At 37.3% G+C, this 20786-nt stretch overlaps 1 long non-coding RNA gene across 1 annotated transcript; it reads left to right on the top strand.

Annotated features, from left to right (window-relative positions):
* Positions 1-3847: 3847 nt before the first annotated feature.
* Positions 3848-16397, top strand: LOC128547052 (uncharacterized). Its single transcript, XR_008366291.1, has 3 exons — positions 3848-3939; positions 11943-12092; positions 16263-16397. It is a non-coding gene; the product is annotated as an uncharacterized LOC128547052 (long non-coding RNA).
* The last annotated feature ends 4389 nt before the right edge of the window (positions 16398-20786 follow it).

The raw sequence follows: 20786 nt of genomic DNA, 5'->3' as shown, positions 1-20786 counted from the left end.
TAAAACATGTATTGGACAGAAAAGTTGTGTGTCAATTGCAAGATGCTGTTCATTCGCTAAAAAAATCTGTTGTTTTGTGATATACTGCTAAACCTTAAAATCTGTTGAAAAATGAGGTCTCTATCGTGTTCAAAAGAAAATGTGGACGAACGGACGACGGACGAAGGGCAATCAAATAATCTCATCTCGTCACTAAGAAGAAAAAACACTTTTTCCTTGACACTTTGAGATTCTGTGGTAAACGTCTAAAAAATGATAGTGTTGAAGAAGAGGTAAATTAGCCTACTTGTAAAAAGTCTTAACTCCAGTAACACAGCTGCTCAATGGCATTTTGTTAAGGTATATGCTGCGTATTAGTAATTGTATTGTTCTTTAGTCAAGTTGGTTTATCATTCGATGCAGAGGTCGCATGTGGTCAAATCAGAAAATTGATATTGTCACTTGAGATTATGTATTTACGGATGTGCAAATCAATGTAATATTTATTCTAAACTTTCAGTTTCTGTTGCTATCTAATGTCAAAGTGATTTCATGGCCATTATGGGAAAATGCTGTTTACTCCAATTTAAAGTCAATAGCGAACATTTAAGAAACAAGATCCACCGTAATGCGTTGCAACCATACCCATCGCACACTGCCTTGGAATGATTTTTGGTCGATCATTTTGTATGCTTGCAATGAAAAATCACTGATTACGGAGAAAAAGTTTTTGCTTGACAGTGTCAGACTTACATTTTGATGCAAACGTGCTCAGGGGTCGTTTTGTACAAGATTTTACCATTTCTGATAGAAATTCTACAAAAACGGCAGTCCCTTGTCAAATTGTACAGAAGTGTTTACATTAATGACCACAAAAGAATTGCACTGAACAAGTGTTTGTGGCTGGAAGAATACACATGTGGGCTCCTGTCTCACTGGTTGTTTTCAGTCAAAGGTGAAACACTCGTCAGAAAAAGTACCGATGAAAGCGTAAATATAGTCAGTCGGCCATATTTCTCCACTGCTTCTGCGACGAATCCTCCACCGCCGCGGCGTTGGAACCGCCGCTTCTCCAAAAGCTATTGCCAGTGTGGGGTTTTCTTCCTAGGTTGATCAACCTAGATCTTGGTAAATAAACGTAGACCTACAATAGTTGTTTCGCTCAGCAAACCACGACCAGTTCACATCCAGAAAAAATGTGTAGACAGGACTGGTGCCATTTTATAGTCAAAAGTTTTCGCACTGTCCCGGAACGCGTGCCTATAGCCGCTCATATATCACGTGACATGACCTTTGCAAACATTATCTTTGGTTTATAGGTCAATCTTTATTTTTTCGTAATCATAGCTGTCAAGGCTCCACAAAGGCCACGAGTCCGAAGGGAAGGTTGTCCCTTGTGGGGGTCTGGAGGGCGATGATCCCTAAAAGCCGTAAACGCCCTCACACGGAAAATTTAGATTTTTAACACAAAATAGATCTGGTTTTGAATAGTCTCCCTCCATGTTTACTTTTTGTGATGTTAATTCATGCAGTAGAAATAACACGTTGCACCGGTGAATGTAAAAACTGTATTATACGGTATGAAAACACTGTGCCAACGTCGCCTCGCATGTTTGATTCAATAATTTTCTACGAAAAACAATTGATTTCTTTATTTCTTAAAAATGCGTGTGACCTTGAATAGTAGGCGTGTGAGCGTGATCTAGGGCCGAAATGCGTGTGTCTTGACAGGTATGCGTAATGGATGCGTAAGCATAATCTCTGAAAAATACTCAAAAACTATTTCAGTTGTTGCTTTAAGCCTAATTTTTTTAAAACCATTCTATACATAGAGCGTGATGTCACACATTCCGTCATTACATCACTCAGTGCGACAGTATGAAAGCGCTACTGTAGTGTACACAATGGGCGTCTTCGGGCGGGATGTTCTTGACACGAGAACATGTTTGTGGCGTTTTGGCGCATGTTCCGGTAGTAAAGAATCACGCTCGAACACCAAGAACATGATCCGAGAACACTGTTCGCTGGTCAAAATTTTACACCACTTTTTACGGGGAGCACCAGGAACATGGTTCGAGAACACTCAACAAAATGGCGGCGAAAAAAGGTTCTGCACTTTTGTCCTTCCTTCTTTGTTTACAGAAGTCAAAATACAAGTTAGCAACAATGAATCAACGAGGCAGTCCGCAGTTTCAGTGTCACAGATATCCTGTAGAATTTGATGTATTGTTATTGTGGCAAAATGATGGGCGCAGCCATCTTGAATGTTCTTGATTGCACATTCTTGGCGTTTGTGACAGTGCGGCTCAAATTAGGGACACGGTTCTCCAATATCTCGCACCTACACTCGAGTTATCAAGAACTTCCGCCCGAGACGCCCAATGTTTAAAACTGAAGGATGGATTACACCAAACCGGAAGTGACTACTCAGTGTTACATGTGAAGTAGTCCAAAATGTAGTTCCATGCTATGGATGAAATCTGGTATAATGAGTGACATGAAGAGGTGACAGTTAAATTTTTGGCTTATGTTTATTGCTTATAGTATTGAGAATAGATCTAGACCATTTTCATTGTAAATTTCTTGGAATAAGTATTATTCTTTGCGAAAAATGTCTACCTACGCGCAACTGCTAAACGACTGTTTTCATGGGAGCATTTTTAGAGGGTGATGTTTCTCAGAACAGATTATTTTTCTTATATACAACATAACATGTCAATATTTTTCTTTTTTTGGTAAGAAGACATGTTATACTAAATGACCATATATGGTTTTCATATCATTGAAATGCTCTAAAGTGCTGAAAATGAGGTCTGAATGTTTTGTTATTAATATGAAATAAATAAGGAATTGAATTGGTAGAATGTAACCTATAAGTTGTGCAGGGGTAAAAATTTAAACTTGTTTAGATGTGGCTGTAAACAGGCTAGTTTGGCCAGATTATGATAGAAGATGACAATTTCAGTGCAATTTAGCAGAGAAAAAGAAGAAAAACTAAAAATATTTCAAAATCACTGTTTTGGGTGTATTTTTTTCAAAAAACGCATATTTATTGACTAAATATTGGTAAGTTTTAGGTGTCAGGGGTGAGTTTGGGTATATTTTACAGTAACAGTGTGTGATTTGAGTGCAGTTTATGGTAAAACTTGATAAAATATGGCAAATATAAGCTCAAGCAAGGAAAAGTGGTCAAAAATGATGTCGCGACAGCTTTTTTCCAGGAAATTTGGCACGCTAGCATACGTTACTGAAAAAGTCATAAAACCTTGAAAATTGATTGTATCAAACTGAAACTGGTATTTTTTTCATGCATTTAGGTTACTGGTACAATTTAAGTGAAAATAACACATTTTGAGTATGAAAAATGTTTCTTTAAGGACGGATTACACCAAACCGGAAGTGACTACTCAGTGTTACATGTGAAGTAGTCCAAAATGTAGTTCCATGCTATGGATGAAATCTGGTATAATGAGTGACATGAGGAGGTGACAGTTAAATTTTTGGCTTATGTTTAGTGCTTATAAATAGTATTGAGAATAGATCTAGACCATTTTCATTGTAAATTTCTTGGAATAAGTATTATTCTTTGCGAAAAATTGTCTACCTACGTGTAACTGCTAAACGGCTGTTTTCATGGGGGCATTTTAATAGAGGGTGATGTTTCTCAGAACAGATTATTTTTCTTATATACAACATAACATGTCAATATTTTTCTTTTTTTGGTAAGAAGACATGTTATACTAAATGACCATATATGGTTTTCATATCATTGAGATACTCTAAAGTGCTGAAAATGAGGTCTGAATGTTTTGTTATTAATATGAAATAAATAAGGAATTGAATTGGTAGAATGTAACCAGTACTGTAAGGGGAGATAACTGATAACTGAAAGGGGAGATTTTGCCGCCATTTTCTTGTTAACAAGAGCAAATGTGATAAATTTTACAGGTGTTTGACTCGGTAAGTCAACAAGATCTACCGTAAACAGGGGCATTTTAACGATTCTGATGCCTCAATTAGAATAGCACTAGATATTTATAAAGACATTGTGTTTCAAGAATTTTCAGAAAAAAAGTAGATCTAAAAATCTGAAAAGGGAAGTAAATCTAACAAAACTGAAGGCAACAGATTTATTTCTATCTTAATATGCATCATATGTTATGCTCTATGAATGGGCCAAGTTTGAAAGGAATATCTTCATTACTTTTCAAGAAATATTAGTTTTTATGTTGAAAGCCCGATCGGACAATGTTACCAGCCTGGTAAATGAATAATTTCAGTCCCAAGTTTTATTTCAACAGTTTCAAACCACAGGGGTTCATCTCATGCCTAAGTCCAGGTCCTACCCTATTTTTTCTTATAGGGTAGGGCCTGAACCTAGGCATGAGTCGAACCCATGTGTTTCAAACATTCAATCTGTAAATTTATACAAGCTGTACTGCAGTAATTATGGAAAAATATATAAATTTACATAAATTAAACATGTACTGGGTGCCTACCTGTCACCGGACAGGAATATATACCGGACAAACGTAATTACGACTTTATTTCGATTATATCGCAGTTATCGGATAATCAGAAACATTCGGCATTTTGTTTTGACTGTCATATATCAGCATTGACCTGATGAGTACGTATTAACGCAACATATTGTACCAAATATCACACGTGTTTACAAAACTGATGTCCTCTGACCTTGGGGCATTGGAGTGGCAGTGTGCATGCGCAATATTCGTTCCATTTAGGGGCACCAAGTGGGCCTCAAACAATTAAGCACAGAACTGCAAACAACAGTTTACTTTTTGATTCTTTCCTCACAGTTCGTTTATAACTTAGTAAAAATACTGTTTTTACAGAATGAATTAACCTCTGCTTTTGCTTGGCCACGTGTTGAATACTGAAAAAGAGGTGACTATTGACCAGAAAACACAATCAATTTATATAAATTTACCCCCACTTAGAGCCTCAAGAGAATTAAAACATATTTATAGATTTTTTAGTTTTCCGAAAACAGAGAAGCTAAAATTGATTTGATCTTGTTGGCTCAGTTTGGTGGAACAAACTCCAAAATATTTTCTGCAGAAAGAAGTTCATTTAAAATTGTAACACGGGTAAAACACTGCTGTTGCGTAGTTCAACTCCGACTATAGTTTAATTCTTTGAATATGTATGAAAACATGGTTTTAGAAGGTGCAGAGAACAGAAGGACATAATCAATGTTTTTTTTTTGGTAAAAATATCATCAGGAAATAGTAATATCAGTCTCCCAAATATGTGTCCGGTGACTATTCCGCCATGTTGACGAATGAGGTGCATTTAATAACCCCTTTTCAGCCTCAAAATATTCAATGTTTTACGTCCGATTGTTTTAGCTTTTTAATTTTCAGATGACAAATGAGCTGAAGATTTAACGGGGCTAATTTCATGTTTTAGTAATAATTTTTCATAAAATGGCAAAGGAAAAACGCTGATTTCTGTCTGTTGACTGGTTGGCACCCAGTAGGCCTATAGATTATCGATAAGCCCGCTTAGCTAAGTAGGTAGAGCGCTGGTCTATGGACCGCAGGGTCGCGAGTTCGATCCTCAGGCGGGGCGTGTGTTCTCCGTGACTATTTGATAAACGATACTGTGTCTGAAATCATTAGTCCTCCACTTCTGATTCATGTGGGGAAGTTGGCAGTTACTTGCAAAGAACAGGTTTGTACTGGTACAGAATCCAGGAACACTGGTTAGGTTAACTGCCCGCCGTTACATAACTGAAATACTGTTGAAAAACGGCGTTAAACCCAAAACAAACAAACAGACATAGATTATCAATATGTGTAGAAATTATGGAAAAATATATTTACTTAAGGTACTTCCACCATCTTGAATTTAGAGTGACCTTCATTTGAGTTGTGAAAATATAGTGAACAAAAGCTTTCAAATGCAGCTGTTCCATAGCACAAAACAGCTCGGTTTGCAAGACCTGAACTAAAAGTAGCTATATAAAAAGGAATACTAAAGTTAGGAAATAAACAAAGCAGATATTTTACCTGTGTTTTTCCAAATTTTTGGTTAGATTTATAAATCCTTCCAAAATACTTCAATACTATCAAAAATTCATGAATGGCAAAAGTTAGTTCAAAGTTTCAATTTATATAATAGTGCATAGAAGAATTGTCTTACTGAATAGAACTAAACTTATTACAAAATCTTTTTTCAAATCTGACCACTTCATGTATTAAAACGAAAATACATTTGTACATTTTGCTATTTTCAGCATGTATAAAAGCAGTGCAATGTGCGGACAATGATTTTTCTATTAATGGTGTACCAAACTGCCTAAAATTGTGAGACGTCTTTTTTAGCTCACCTGTCACAAAGTGACAAGGTGAGCTTTTGTGATCGCGCAGCGTCCGTCGTCCGTCCGTGCGTGCGTGCGTCCGTGCGTAAACTTTTGCTTGTGACCACTCTAGAGGTCACATTTTTCATCAGATCTTTATGAAAATTGGTCAGAATGTTTACCTTGATGATATCTAGGTCGAGTTCGAAACTGGGTCACGTGCCGTCAAAAACGAGGTCAGTAGGTCTAAAAATAGAAAAACCTTGTGACCTCTCTAGAGGCCATATATTTCACAAGATCTTCATGAAAATTGGTCAGAATGTTCACCTTGATGATATCTAGGTCAGGTTCGAAACTGGGTTACGTGCCATCAAAAACTAGGTCAGTAGGTTAAATAATAGAAAAACCTTGTGACCACTCTATAGGTCACATTTTTCATGGGGTCTTTATGAAAATTGGTCAGAATGTTCACCTTGATGATATCTAGGTCAAGTTCGAAACTGGGTCACGTGCCGTCAAAAACTAGGTCAGTAGGTCTAAAAATAGAAAAACCTTGTGACCGCTCTAAAGGCCATATTTTTCACAAGATCTTCATGAAAATTGGTCAGAATGTTCACCTTGATGATATCTAGATCAAGTTCGAAACTGGGTTACGTGCCGTCAAAAATTAGGTCAGTAGGTCAAATAATAGAAAAACCTTGTGACCACTTTAGAGGTCGCATTTTTCATGGGGTCTTTATGAAAATTGGTCAGAATGTTCACCTTGATGATATCTAGGTCAAGTTCGAAACTGGGTCAAGTGCCATCAAAAACTAGGTCAGTAGGTCAAATAATAGAAAAACCTTGCAGGGCCCTCTCTACATTTTGGGGGATTGGGGCCGGGGCCCTTGGAGGGGGGAATTTCGCGTCGTTTTCAAGGGAGGGGGGAATTCATTCTGGAGATATGACATCTGAACATAACCCCTTAAATTAAAGTCAGTTGAGTATTACAGATATCAAACTAATGTGAATATATCTGAAGTATTGTACAGAACATAATCTATTGAAAACAGGCAACTTTTATTTTCTTTTATTAAATCAATTAGGTGACATCCAATCGAGGTTCACATGTCGTCATTAACGGAAGCACTAGCAGTATCCACGGACATTGTCTCAGCAGCAGCCGGAGCAGTGCTTCCCTTCATCATATCTACCTGATTGTGCATGTCTGGCCCTGATGAAACAGCGGTGTCCGTGACAGTAGTTTGTTTTTTGAGAGCATGCTGCTTAAAAAGCAAATTTATTTTTGCGCATTTCGCCCCAGTTGCATCTGTGATCTTTTTACTGTATGATGTACATTATGCAACATTTTTTTTCAAAGGGAAGTAACTTTGCATACACGCATCCGGGGAACTGAAAAACGAGCGTATTATACGGATCAGTAAAACCAGGGGTTCCACTAGACCTGAAAACCAAAGAGTCCCGGGACCCTTGGGTCCAAATTTTGAAGGGTCCCTTTTCAAAATACAAGAGTCCTGCCCCAACACATCGATACAATTGACTATATTTTCTTATAAAGTAATACTACGTAATTAATAGCTACTACAACCAAGAACATGTTACAGCATAATAACAATTTCTGTTTCAGGTCATATAATCTCATATTGTAAATAAATTTTTATCAAAATTCATTTTAATTTGATGAGGTTTTTCTTCAATATTTTTGTTTGTTAGCAGAAAAGTGCTAAAACACTCTGTAAAAATGTATCCAAAAACGTACTATCCGGATACTGGTACACTTCTGGAATGTCGTCTGAAATGTTGTTTTTTGCCAGTTACTTGGTCCACTAAGGTAAACCAGAGATAGTTCCTCAAATAATGATGCTACTTTTCATTAAAAATTGCATTGAAAGTCAAGTTTTTAAGTGAATTTTGGAAAAATTGCATATGTCATCGGGTGTAATTAGAATCGTGAATGGACATTCTATACTTATTTTTACTTTCCAAATTCATTTAAATTTGTGGATTTTCTCGTTGAAGTTAAGGTACAATCATTAAACAATGATCTAATTTAAAGTTTGCATGAAGAAATCTTGCAGGACACTTTTCACATGCTCGGTAATCAGCTGGTCGCTTAATTACGATAATTTAATAATTGGCGCCTTTTTTGACAGTATGCAGGCTCAATACGGGTAACGCTTTATCAATGAATTAATGTTAACACTTCATTGATTCTCATTACCTATGTGCACTCGCCGTGACGTAACTTGCTGATAAAGAAAAATCAGCGTGGCATGTCCACAGGATAAAGGGCGGGAATCTAGCAGAAGATCAAAGGCAGGAAGGAGGGCATGACCGCGAGTGTTTACTTTGAATACGTGTTTATCGTGGACATAGTTTTACTTTGGGAAATGACTGATAAGAGGAAGGATTATCAAAGGAAAATGTCTCCGGGTCCCGAGTGACGCACAGGCAATTATCATGGTCCTTTGAGCGTCTTTTGAAAATCTCCCGGACCCGGGCTCCTAAGACTATCGGGTATCGATTTTTTTCTTGATTTTTTTTTCTTTCGAGGGGGAATTTTTCTATACTTGGGGGGAAAGAAACATACTATTTCGAGGGGGGAATGGGGCCGAATTTCGGCCCCAAAAATCGGCAAACGAGGGCCCTGCCTTGTGACCTCTCTAAAGGCCATATTTTTCATGGGATCTGTATGAAAGTTGGTCTGAATGTTCACCTTGATGATATCTAGGTCAAGTTCGAAACTGGGTCACGTGCGGTCAAAAACTAGGTCAGTAGGTCTAAAAATAGAAAAACCTTTTGACCTCTTTAGAGGCCATACTTTTGAATGGATCTTCATAAAAATTGGTCAGAATGTTCATCCTGATGATATCTAGATCAAATTCGAAACTGGGTCACGTGCCCTCTTAAAGTAGGTCAGTAGGTCAAATAATGAAAAACCCTTGTGACCTCTCTAGAGGCCATATTTTTCATGGGATATGTATGAAAGTTGGTCTGACTGTTCATCTTGATGATATATAGGTCAAGTTTAAAACTGGGTCAGCTGCGGTCAAAAACTAGGTCAGTAGGTCTAAAATTAGAAAAATCTTTTAACCTCTCTAGAGGCCATATTTTTCAATAGATCTTCGTGATAATTGGTCTGAATGTTCACCTTGATGGTATCTAGGTCAGTTTCGAAACTGGGTCAAATGCGGTCAAAAACTAGGCCAGTAGGTATAAAAATAGAAAAACCTTGTGACCTCTCTAGAGGCCATATTTTTCATGAGATCTTCATGAAAATTAGTGAGAATGTTCACCTTGATGATATCTAGGTCAAGTTCAAAACAGGGTCAGGTACCTTTGAAAACTAGGTCAATAGGTCAAATAATAGAAAAATCTTGTGACCTCTCTAGAGGCCATATTTTTCAATGGATCTTCATGAAAATTGGTCAGAATTTTTATCTTGATGATATCTAGATCAGATTCAAAACTGGGTCACATAAGCTCAAAAACTAGGTCACTATATCAAATAATAGAAAAAACGACGTCATACTCAAAACTGGGTCATGTGGGAACAGGTGAGCGATTCAGGACCATCATGGTTCTCTTGTTTTTTGTTGGGTTTAATGTCGCACCGACACAATTATATGTCATATGGCGACTTTCCAGCTTTGATGGTGGAGGAAGACACCCGGTGCCCCTCTGTGCATTATTTCATCCCGAGCGGGCACCTGGGTAGAACCACCGGTCTTCCGTTAGCCAGCTGGATGGCTTTCTCACATGAAGAATTCAACAACCAGAGTGAGGCTCGAACCCACATCGATGACGGGCAAGTGATTTGAAGTCAGCGACTTTAACCACTCGGCCATAGAGGCCCCTAAAGACAAATCTCAGGCTTAATGTGAACAAGATTTGGCAACGATCCAAAATTCGTTTCAAGGATTGTGCAAGTATAAGAAAAGTTTAATTTATTATAGTGGAATTTCTGTACTTACGCGCTGCTTATCTCACGGAAACTTTGGTGGAAATGGTGAGCACTTTCTGTGGTAACTACTGACATTACTTAACGTAACATTCTCACACATAAGTGATTATATATTAATAAATTATAAAAACAATCGAAATACTTGCTTTATCACGATATATGCAAATATTTTTAGACAATCTTGAAACATTGGGCCGTGCAGTATTTCTGCATATTGGTCCGGGACAAGTTTAATGTGTATAATGATTCCTTATTAGATGTTTCATGCATCGTAAACAGGGATCGAATTTAACTTTTTTTTCAACTAGCAAATTTTTGCTAGTTCCATTTTTTTCCACTAGCAAAATGATGGGTTCCACTAGCAATTATTTAAAAGCTGTTTACGTGCTAAATTCAAGTTGTTTTGTTGTTGTTTGGTTTCATATAAAAGTTCACAGTTCAGACAGGCTTGGGACTTTCTGGTTTTGAAAGTATGATACAAACCAAAGTACTCAATGATTCTTTGGACTTTTGGCTTGATGTTGATCTTTTAAGTTTTTCTCAGGTCACAGTTGGTAGTGTTGCTAGCATTTTTGAGCTCCGTGGGCTTTTTTGCACCAAGAAACATGTTATTTCCTCTCCATTTTCACAGAACTTTGCAAATTACAGACGTCCAAAATGAAAACAAATATTGCCTAGACGCTTACTTACATATCCGATAATTACTTTTGTATACAGCGACAAGCGTCTAGAAGCAGTCACGTGATTATCGGTAATTTAACTGCCCGAAAGGAGTTTTTAAAGAGAAAAGGACAGTTTGAGCGAATTCCCCAATTTTCGAACGTGATCGCAAAAATATTCGAGTGCCATGATTTTCTACTCGCATTTTTTTATTCTTACTCGAATTTTGCGAGTTAGCGACCGTTAGATTCGATCCCTGGTAAACTAACAAATTTTGATCTGTCAACTTTTTATACAATATGATAATTTATGCAGCATGTTTTTAAAAACACAGTGAGAATAAATCGCAGAAACAGTACAGCCAAATATGTTAGGATAATACAATTTGTATACAATTATAGATAACTACGAAACAAACAAAATGCAATCAGTTGTGTTGTGTCACGCCTAGCTCCAAAAGTATTTGACGTAGAGTCACAAAACTTTACAGGACTGTTGATCAGCATGTGTAGTTGTGCACCTGGGGTTTCGCGTCCTGATTCATTCAGTTGAACTTTTCACGCGAAAACCTGCATGATGATTAACATCAGTAGTATCTCAAAAGTAACTTTTCTGTATCTTGGTTCTTCGTTAAACAATGATTTCATAGATTTAAACGGATAATAAATGTGTTTTGAAATTCCAGCATGGAAATGGACACTGATTTTACATTACTGCACTGCAGTGTTGACAGCAGAAGCAGCGGTCCAGTACTAACACTGTCCACGAAACTAATAAACTGAAAATAATAGATTTGCTATTTGCCGAGTGTTTTCTAGGTCATGTTCGAATAAAATATGGGTCATCTGGGGTCAAAAAACTAGGTCACTAGGTCAAATCAAAGAAAAACATCGTGTATGCAATAGAGGCTGTATTTTTCAATTGATCTTCATGAATTTTGATCAGAATGACGTAAGCGGCGTGCAAAGGATATGAATTAGCCTAGCAATTAGCAACTTTGTTTTCCTTTATCAGGTATTTTACAAACAAGTGCTCTTCGAAAGGTTGTATAGTGAAAGAATTGATTCCAGTGAAGTATGAAATGTGATAAAGAACTACCATCTACATCATAGATTTAAGGATGACTACAATATCGTCAGAGTTTTCAAGGCTCCGGAAAACCAGGTGGGTGAGTTTTCTGTTGGAAACGAATAAAATATTATTAATAACCTAATATTGATTGAAAAACTACAAATTTTCATTGATTTGAATTGGTTCTAATTTGTAAAATATACAGTTTTGTCAAGCCTACTTGCAGAAAATTTAAGACAGTCCTTCCAAATTTAAAAACTAACATCTGCTGTTATTGCCTTTAAAACAAGCAATTTAAAACAATATTATAAAGTCTCTAAAATACAGTATCATAAAATACTGTTTGAATGTATCAAGTGCTTCGCAACTCATTTTCTACAGTTTTGAACCAGTAGTACCGAAACTTCTATAGATCATTGAATGTTTTCACTTAGTGTATGGAAAAACAAAATGACATTCAGAATTTTCTGATCTCAAACCTTGTCTTCTGCTATATAAGGAACATACTGTGTAAGCAGTTCAGTCAAATACATAGGTGCTCTACCGTTGTGACAGCTACACATGAAAGAAGGATCTTAAACTCAGTTCTTGCTTTCACCGGCAACCAAGGCCATCCTTAAAAAATTGTTTGCAGTAACGCGACCCAGAATTTTTAGTGTGAGTAGGTAGGTAGGGTTTTTTTTTTTTTTTCGTTTTTTTTTTTTTTTTTGTATGCTAATTGTACAACACCTGCATTTTCTTTTTATCCCTCTGGTTTATACACCTTTTGGGTACTAACACTTCTCTGTAGAATGCTAACTTGATTGTAACATATCTGCAAGGGTGGTAGCAGTTTTCACATAGTATGAATACTAATATTAATATCACCTTTTTAATAACAATAAAAACAACAGATAGCCTGACACCAGTCAGAAACAGAGCTTATTATCTCCATATGAAACTTAAAAATTTAAGATTATCAATATATTAAACAAAAATAATTGGCCAGACCTTTTGAATGTCCTTGCACTGGCTAGGGTAATAAAAAAAACATTACATTCCTTAGGATTCCTACTCCAATGGACAGCATCGAAGTACATAGCAAAATCTTTGATATTTTACCCTGTAGACCTGAGTCTGATTACTAGCACCGCACTCCTTCAAAGCCTATGTATCGTGTAATTTTAAGACTACTTAATTGTTTTACATTGTTTACTCAGGGCTTAAGCTATGCTAATATTTTAGGGAGAAGTCATTTCTTCCTCAGCTAAGAATATGGAGAAGTGGAGAGATTTTAGGGAGAGGTGGAGTGATTTTAGGGAAACGTGGAAAGATTTTTAATAGCGCCATGACATGCAAGTTGAAAATGGAACTAAATATACTTATATTTTTTTTTTTTATTTCCTGTCTGTGTGTGTGTGTGTGTGTGTTCGGGTTTAATGTCTTTTTCAACAATTTTTCAATCATATAAACGACGGTGTTTAAGTCTACTGATTTAAAGTAAATAACAAATTCACTGAAAATATCAGTGATTCTGTTTTCTTATCCTTCAATGTAAACCTAATTTCTTATCCTTGTGAATTTAATGTGATTAAACTGCAAATTAAAGTTTTTTTCACTATTGCAATGATTGCCTTAACCAAGAAAAGCCTAATCTGAATATGAATACAATTAAAAAAAGCTAGGTTAATTCCATATCAGCAAAAAACAAATCAAGCTCCCAGTGCTAATGCACTCAAAGTCAAAACACAAAAACCCATAAAAGCATTTCACAGTCACTTCTTGAATTAAATACATGTCAATAGCAGTGACATCACTATGACATCACACAGAATACACGTCTTCTTTGATCTGCTACTGTCGGCACACATTAAAAGAAACAGTTGTCAAACAGGCTAAACCCAGTTTCTGATGGCAGGTGTTAAAAATATGCATGAATTTCAGTTACATTATTTAAGTCACAGAAAGTTTCAGTAATAATAACTATGTTTCTAAAGTCTGGGTTTTGAAAAATAGGAAAAAGTGGACCCATGGAAATTTAATTTCACTTAAATAGGAAAATCTAGAAATGTAAACATTATAGATTTCTTTCGCTGGTTTTAGTCATTGCATTGAAAGGATGTTTAACTTTTATAAATAAATTTTCAGGTAAGAAAATTTTGTTTGTCTAATATTTTTGACGTTTATTGTGCTCTTTCCAAGTGACTTGTGCAGTGTCACTGCAGTTTTATCCTCGGGGCAGATTAAAAAGATTATGCAACGACAAAAGATCGAAACTAAAATTATTATTTGTTTGCAAAATTGTTTGAGAAATTATGACAGAATGATATCCAAGAATTTATCTATCGCAGATGTTTTACGTACGAGAAAAATCATTATTTTACAAATCTAAAACTCGGTTAAATACGTCTGCAGTATTGCACAGATAACACTATGTACCACGATTTGTCCATGTGGAATTTTCTAAACAACTTTTTGGCTGAATTTTTTGTAGTATATCAGGAAATCGGCAGGGCGTTCGGTAGACCCGAGGTTTTGGGTTTTCACTCGGACTTATCGAGAAAAACTTGTATTTGACCCGCACAAAACATGTCCCGTGCGTCGGCTTGACCCGAGGAAATTTTCTTATATGCGTCTCGAGTTCGAAAGTACTGCCCCTTGTCAATCAAAATCCCGGTGAATTCCAATATTGTTCGCCGCCATAAGCGGAAGTATGGCAGTAGGCGGAGCTTGGTATATTAATCAGCTTCTGGCAGATGTCAATCATGCCATGCGCCGACTGACACGTGGGCTTCTCGCGGTTTGTATTTGGTACAATAATGTCCGTCATTGCCAAAGGTATTTATTGATCAATGTGTAAAAGTTAATTGATAAACAATGCATAGAAGAGCAGCCTATTATCGTATTTGTGTCACTTGTTAATTAGCGGTATACAGAAAGCGTAACATTCACATATTTTGTTTCTTATCGATCATTCATGTAGTTGAACCTCAACGAACACTGTCTAGGAAAACTTAGCGTTACAAATAGTTACCCAAAAGAAATAACGAAACAGGAAAGAATAAAAACACGGCACCGATAAAAAAAAATCCGAGTTTTTGGTTAAAAATTGTTTGAGTCGCGGCGATTTTCGTGAGTCGGTCGCGTTACCGCAAACAAACAATTTTTAAAGGATGGCCCAATGTAAGTCAATACAATGCTTGTTTGGAACTGTCAAATTTCTTTATGTAAAGGACAAGTTTTGCACACATGTTTTAAATAAGTTCAATTGCATCTTATGCACATCACCGTTAGGTACACTATACAGTATGACATTGCAGTAATCCAGATGTGAAATTGAACCAGAGACAAAACTAAAATTTCAGTAGCTACTTTGGTAAAATATTTTTAGATGTTAATTTGTAGGTAATTCAGCTTTGCTGTAGATTCTATGACATTTGCGTTTTACATGATCTTTAACCTTTAGCCTGCTAAATTTCTAAAATGGACTGGTGTATTATTCAACGCAGGCAGTACCACTTATTATTTGAAGGGGTGTTCAAGACTGAATGACGAACAGTGCAGATCAGTCTGCACAGATGATGATTTGCAGTGGTTGCAAAGGCTGAATCACTTGCCGACAGCAGGGTAAAGGTTGAAGTTCAAGGTTTCATCAAGAAAAGCACCAAGATATATAATTGTGCTTTCATGTTGATATCATCACCAGCAATGTTAATCAAATTTGTATAACATTTGTTCAGTTTAGGTCTGCTACCAAACCTAATAAACTCAGTTTTAGAAGCGTTCATTTTAACTTTTCTGTATTTTGACCTATATCTGGTAAAGATTGTTTCCATCAAATAAATTAGTTTGGGTCAAGATAATTGAAATAAAACATGTTTTAACTGGCTGAAATGTTCGAGTCATTCAGGCTGTGTGTCAGCCAGTAATGGGTTGTACATTGTTTCCCTTGGGCTTCAACATTCTGGTTGTTTGTATGACAACAGTATCTGTGTGTGCATTTGTCTGTCTGTTATATGTTGTCCTCGAGTATATATAATCATATATGATAGACTGTCCACAAACAGATGATTTGTAATTTTTATAAAGAAACCTTCTTAGATCATGTTAACTTGTTATTCATTCTTTGGGAGATTATGTTTACGTGTATAAAAAAAGGGTTAAATGAAATCATTAGACTGCCTAAAATGAAAGTTTCAAACCAGTCTGTAATTATTAAAATTAACAAGTTTCTGTGAAAAAATACTATAGCACTTTATTATATATATATTTGTATATTTCTAGTGCTGCTGCCTTATCCAGCCTTCAGCCTACAAGTCAGTCTCAAGCTCTGCCTCCAAAACCAAAACCTGTCAATCAGCCACCACAACAGAGGGCACAAAACAGCTTGGCCAGAGACCTTAGTGAAAGTCAAGACAGGTAAACGATTTGAAAATAAATACAAGAATTTTTAATGCATCAGTGCTAATGAAGAAATAGGTTGGTTGTAAATGCTTCACATGAAATTTACCTGCAAGTTAAACTGTTCAGGATTCTTGAGTTTGTTCACTCATTTAGGCAAGTATTTTTTTTTAATGCGAGAGGGAGCAAACTTGTTACATTCAAATCCAGTGTTGTTTTTTTTCAAGCCAATTTTGGGCGGAATTGAGTCGCGATCCCAAAGGCAAAAAAGTTTTTTTCCTTCACCCAATTTCAAAGTTAAAATTCTCAGTTAAAAAGAATTTTTTTCAGCTCACCTGTCACAAAGTGATGAGGTGAGCTATTGTGACCGCTTATCATGTCAGTCGTGCTTAGTGCATCAACAATTTCTAAAAAAAATCTTCTTCTTGAAAACCACTGGGCAGAATTACACCAAACTTCATAGGAATGATCCTTGGGTGGCCCCCTTTCAAAATTGTTCAAAGAATTGAATTCCATGCAGATCTCTGGTTGCCATGGCAACCGAAAGGAAAAACTTTAAAAATCTTCTTGTCCAAAACCACAGGGCATAGGACTTTGATATCTGGTGTGTAGCATCATCTAGTGGTCCTCTACCAAAATTGTTAAAAATATCCCCCTAGAGTCAAATATGGCCCCGCCCTGGGGGTCATGGTTTATATAGACTTACTCAGGGAAAACTTTGAAAATCTTCTTGTACAAAATCACATGGCCTAGGGCTTTGATATTTGGTATGTAGCATGATCTAGTGGTCCTCTACCAAGATTGTTCAAATTATTCCCCTAGGGTCAAATATGGCCCTGCCCGGGGGTCCCAAGTTTTACATAAACATATAGGAAAAAAAGTTTAAAAATCTTCTTGTCTGAAACCACAACACTTAGACCTTTGATATTTGGTTTGTTGCATTGTCTTGTGGTCCTCAACCAAAATTGTTCAAATTGTACCGCTTGGGTGAAAAGAGACCCTGAAACCATACAACCTAGGCTTTTGATATTTGGTTTGTAGCATTGTCTTATGGTCCTCAACCAGAATTGTTCAATTTGTACCCCTTGGGTGAAAAGAGGCCCTGCCCTGGGGGTCCCAAGTTTTACATAGACTTATACAGGAAAAAAGTTGAAAAATCTTCTTGCCTGAAACCACAGCACTTAGACCTTTGATATTTGATTTGTAGCATTGTCTTATGGTCCTCAACCAAAATTGTTCAAATTGTACCCCTTGGGTGAAAAGAGGCTCCTATTTCCAAGACTGTCTAATTATAATTACCTGATGACCCCAAGTAATATGATGTCACTTGACTGTGACTTTGACCTAATGACCTACTTTCTTGTTTTTTAAGATACAGCCTAGAAATTTTGGTGACATACACAGTTTTGCAAAAATAAACCAGAAGGCCTAGAGCTTAGATATTTGACGTGTAGCATTACCTAGAGCACCTCTATAAAAATTTTTCAAATCATGACCACTGGCATCAAATTGACCCCGCCCAAGGGGTTACTTGATTGTACATAGGAAAATCTTCCAAAAAATGTCTAGAAATAAACTAGAAGGCCTAAAGCTTAGATATTTGGTGGGTAGCATTGCCTAGTGGATCTCTGTCAAGTTTGTTCAAATCATGACCCCGGGGTCAAGCTTAAATGCAAATCTTCATAGCAACCATTTAACCAGGTGAGCACAACTCTTGTTTTAAAAAATGATCAAACCTTCAACATGTTATACCAATTCATCGAATTTGCTTGATTACTAATACATGCCTATTATTAACTGATAGTATTGAGAATCGCTCGAGTTTTTAGTGGTCGTTCTGACGACCCTTTCGCTAGCCAATCAGAGCCTAACTTACAACATCTTGCAAATCTACCTGCAGCCTTGACTTTTGATATCTACAATTCTTATGTCGTAATGTATCAGATAGCCGGCTAGCTCAGTCGGTAGACCACTTGCTTTGTAAGCGAGGGGTCCCGGGTTCGAGCCCTAGAATACTGCACATTTTTCTTACTCTTTGACATTCGAACAAGTCGTCTGATTGGATAAAATAAAAATAGCAATACTGGAAATCCAAAATATACAGAAGACGAATGTGAATGGGTCGTTCTCAGATCTTCGTTTAGAAGATCAAGTACTTTAGTCAGATTGATTTGCTTGTTACTAAACATGCAAAATGGATTTGATTCAAACTGAAAGTAGTTGTTAATCCCCCGCCGTGGCGGAGGGATTATAGTAGTGGTCTCCGTCCGTCCTTCCGTCCGTCTTTCTGTTCGTCCGTCCTTCCGTCCGTAACAAAATCGTGTCCGGTCCATATCTCCTAAACCCCTTGTAGGATTTTCATGAAACTTGGGTCAAATGATCACCTCATCAAGACGATGTGCAGAACCCATGAATCAGCCTTGTCGTTCAAGGTCAAGGTCACAACTCAAGGTCAAAGGTTTGAGCCTGCCATTTTGTGTCCGCTCTGTATCTCCTAAACCCCTGGAAGGAATTTTATAAAACTTGGGTCAAATGATCACCTAATCAAGATGATGTGCAGAACCCATGAGTCAGCCATGCGGGCTCAAGGTCAAGGTCACAACTCAAGGTCAAAGGTTTGAGCCTTCCATTTTGTGTCCGCTCTATATCTCTTAAACCCCTTGAAGGAATTTTATAAAGCTTGGGTCAAATGATCACCTCAGTCTGACTAAAGTACATATCCTATTACGCTACGCATAGGATCTGAGAACGACCTATTCATTACCTCGTTCTGACAACCCTTTCGCTAGCCAATCAGAGCCTAACTTACAACATCTTGCAAATCTACCTGTAGCCTTGACTTTTGATATTTACAATTCTTATGTCATAATGTATCAGATAGCCGGTTAGCTCAGTCGGTAGGCCACTTGCTTTGTAAGCGAGGGGTCCTGGGTTCGAGCCCTGGAATAACTGCACATTTTTCTTACTCTTTGACATTCGAACATGTCGTCTGATTGGATAAAATAAAAATAGCAATACTGGAAATCCAAAATATACAGAAGACGAATGTGAATGGGTCGTTCTCAGATCTTCGTTTAGAAGATCAAGTACTTTAGTCAGATTGATGATCACCTCATCAAGACGATGTGCAGAACTCATGAGTCAGTCATGCCGGCTCAAGGTCAAGGTCACAACTTAGGGTCAAAGGTTTGAGCCTTCCATTTCGTGTCCGCTCTATATCTCCTAAACCCCTTGAAGGAATTTTATAAAACTTGGGTCAAATGATTACCTCATCAGAACGATGTGCAGAAATTATGAGTCAACCATGCCAGCTCAAGGTCAAGGTCACAACTAAGCGTCGAAGGTTTGAGCCTTCCATTTGGTGTCCACTCTGTATCTCCTTAACCCCTTAAAGGATTTTCATCAAACTTGGGTCAAATGATCACCTCATCAAGAACTCATGAGTCAGCCATGTCAACTCAAGGTCAAGGTCACAACTGAAGGTCAAAGGTTTCAGCTCTGTATCTCCTAAACCCCTTGAAGGATTTTCATGAAACTTTGGTCAAATGATCACCTCATCAAGACGTTGTGCAGAATTCATGAGTCAGCCATGTCAGTTCAAGGTCAAGGTCACAGCTAAAATCAAAGGTTTACCCTTTCACTATCCATAGCAGTGGCGGGGGATTTAGCTGTCTTTCAGACTGCCTTGTTCCACATTATTTCCCACATCATATGACACAACAGAGCTCCAGATAAGCTTTTGGTGGAGTTGGGTATTTACCCATCACTTTTTGTCTGAATGGGTGCTGACAATTATGTCTCCCCTCCTCTGGGGGAGACATTGTTTTTGCCTTGTCCGTCCGTCCGACACACTTCAATTCCGATCAATAACTGGAGAACCATTTTATCTAGAACCTTTAAACGTCATAGGGTTGTAGGGCTGCTTTAGTAGACGACCCCTATTGTTTTTGGAGTCACTCCAACAAAGGTCAGGGTCACAGGGGCCTGAACATTGAAAACCATTCCAATCAATAACTAGAGAACCACTTGACCCAGAATGTTGAAACTTCATAGGATGATTGGTCATATAGAGTAGATGACCCCTATTGTTTTTGGGGTCACTCCGTTAAAAGTCAAGTCACAGGGGCCTGAACATTGAAAACCATTTCCGTTCAGTAACAAGAACCACTTGACCCAGAATAGTGAAACTTCATAGGATGATTGTACATGCAAAGTAGATGACCTGTATTGATTTTGGGGTCACACCGTTAAAGGTCAAGGTCACAGGGGCCTGAACATTGAAAACCATTTCTGGTCAATAACTTGAGAACCAGTTGACACAGAATGTTGAAACTTATTAGGATGATTGGTCATGCAGAGTAGATGACCCCTATTGATTTTGGGGTCACTCTGTTAAAGGTCAAGGTC

This window comes from Mercenaria mercenaria, chromosome 11 (genome assembly GCF_021730395.1).
Source record: "Mercenaria mercenaria strain notata chromosome 11, MADL_Memer_1, whole genome shotgun sequence".
Classification (NCBI taxonomy): Eukaryota; Metazoa; Mollusca; class Bivalvia; order Venerida; family Veneridae; genus Mercenaria; species Mercenaria mercenaria.
This window is presented reverse-complemented; position numbering and strand designations above follow the sequence as displayed.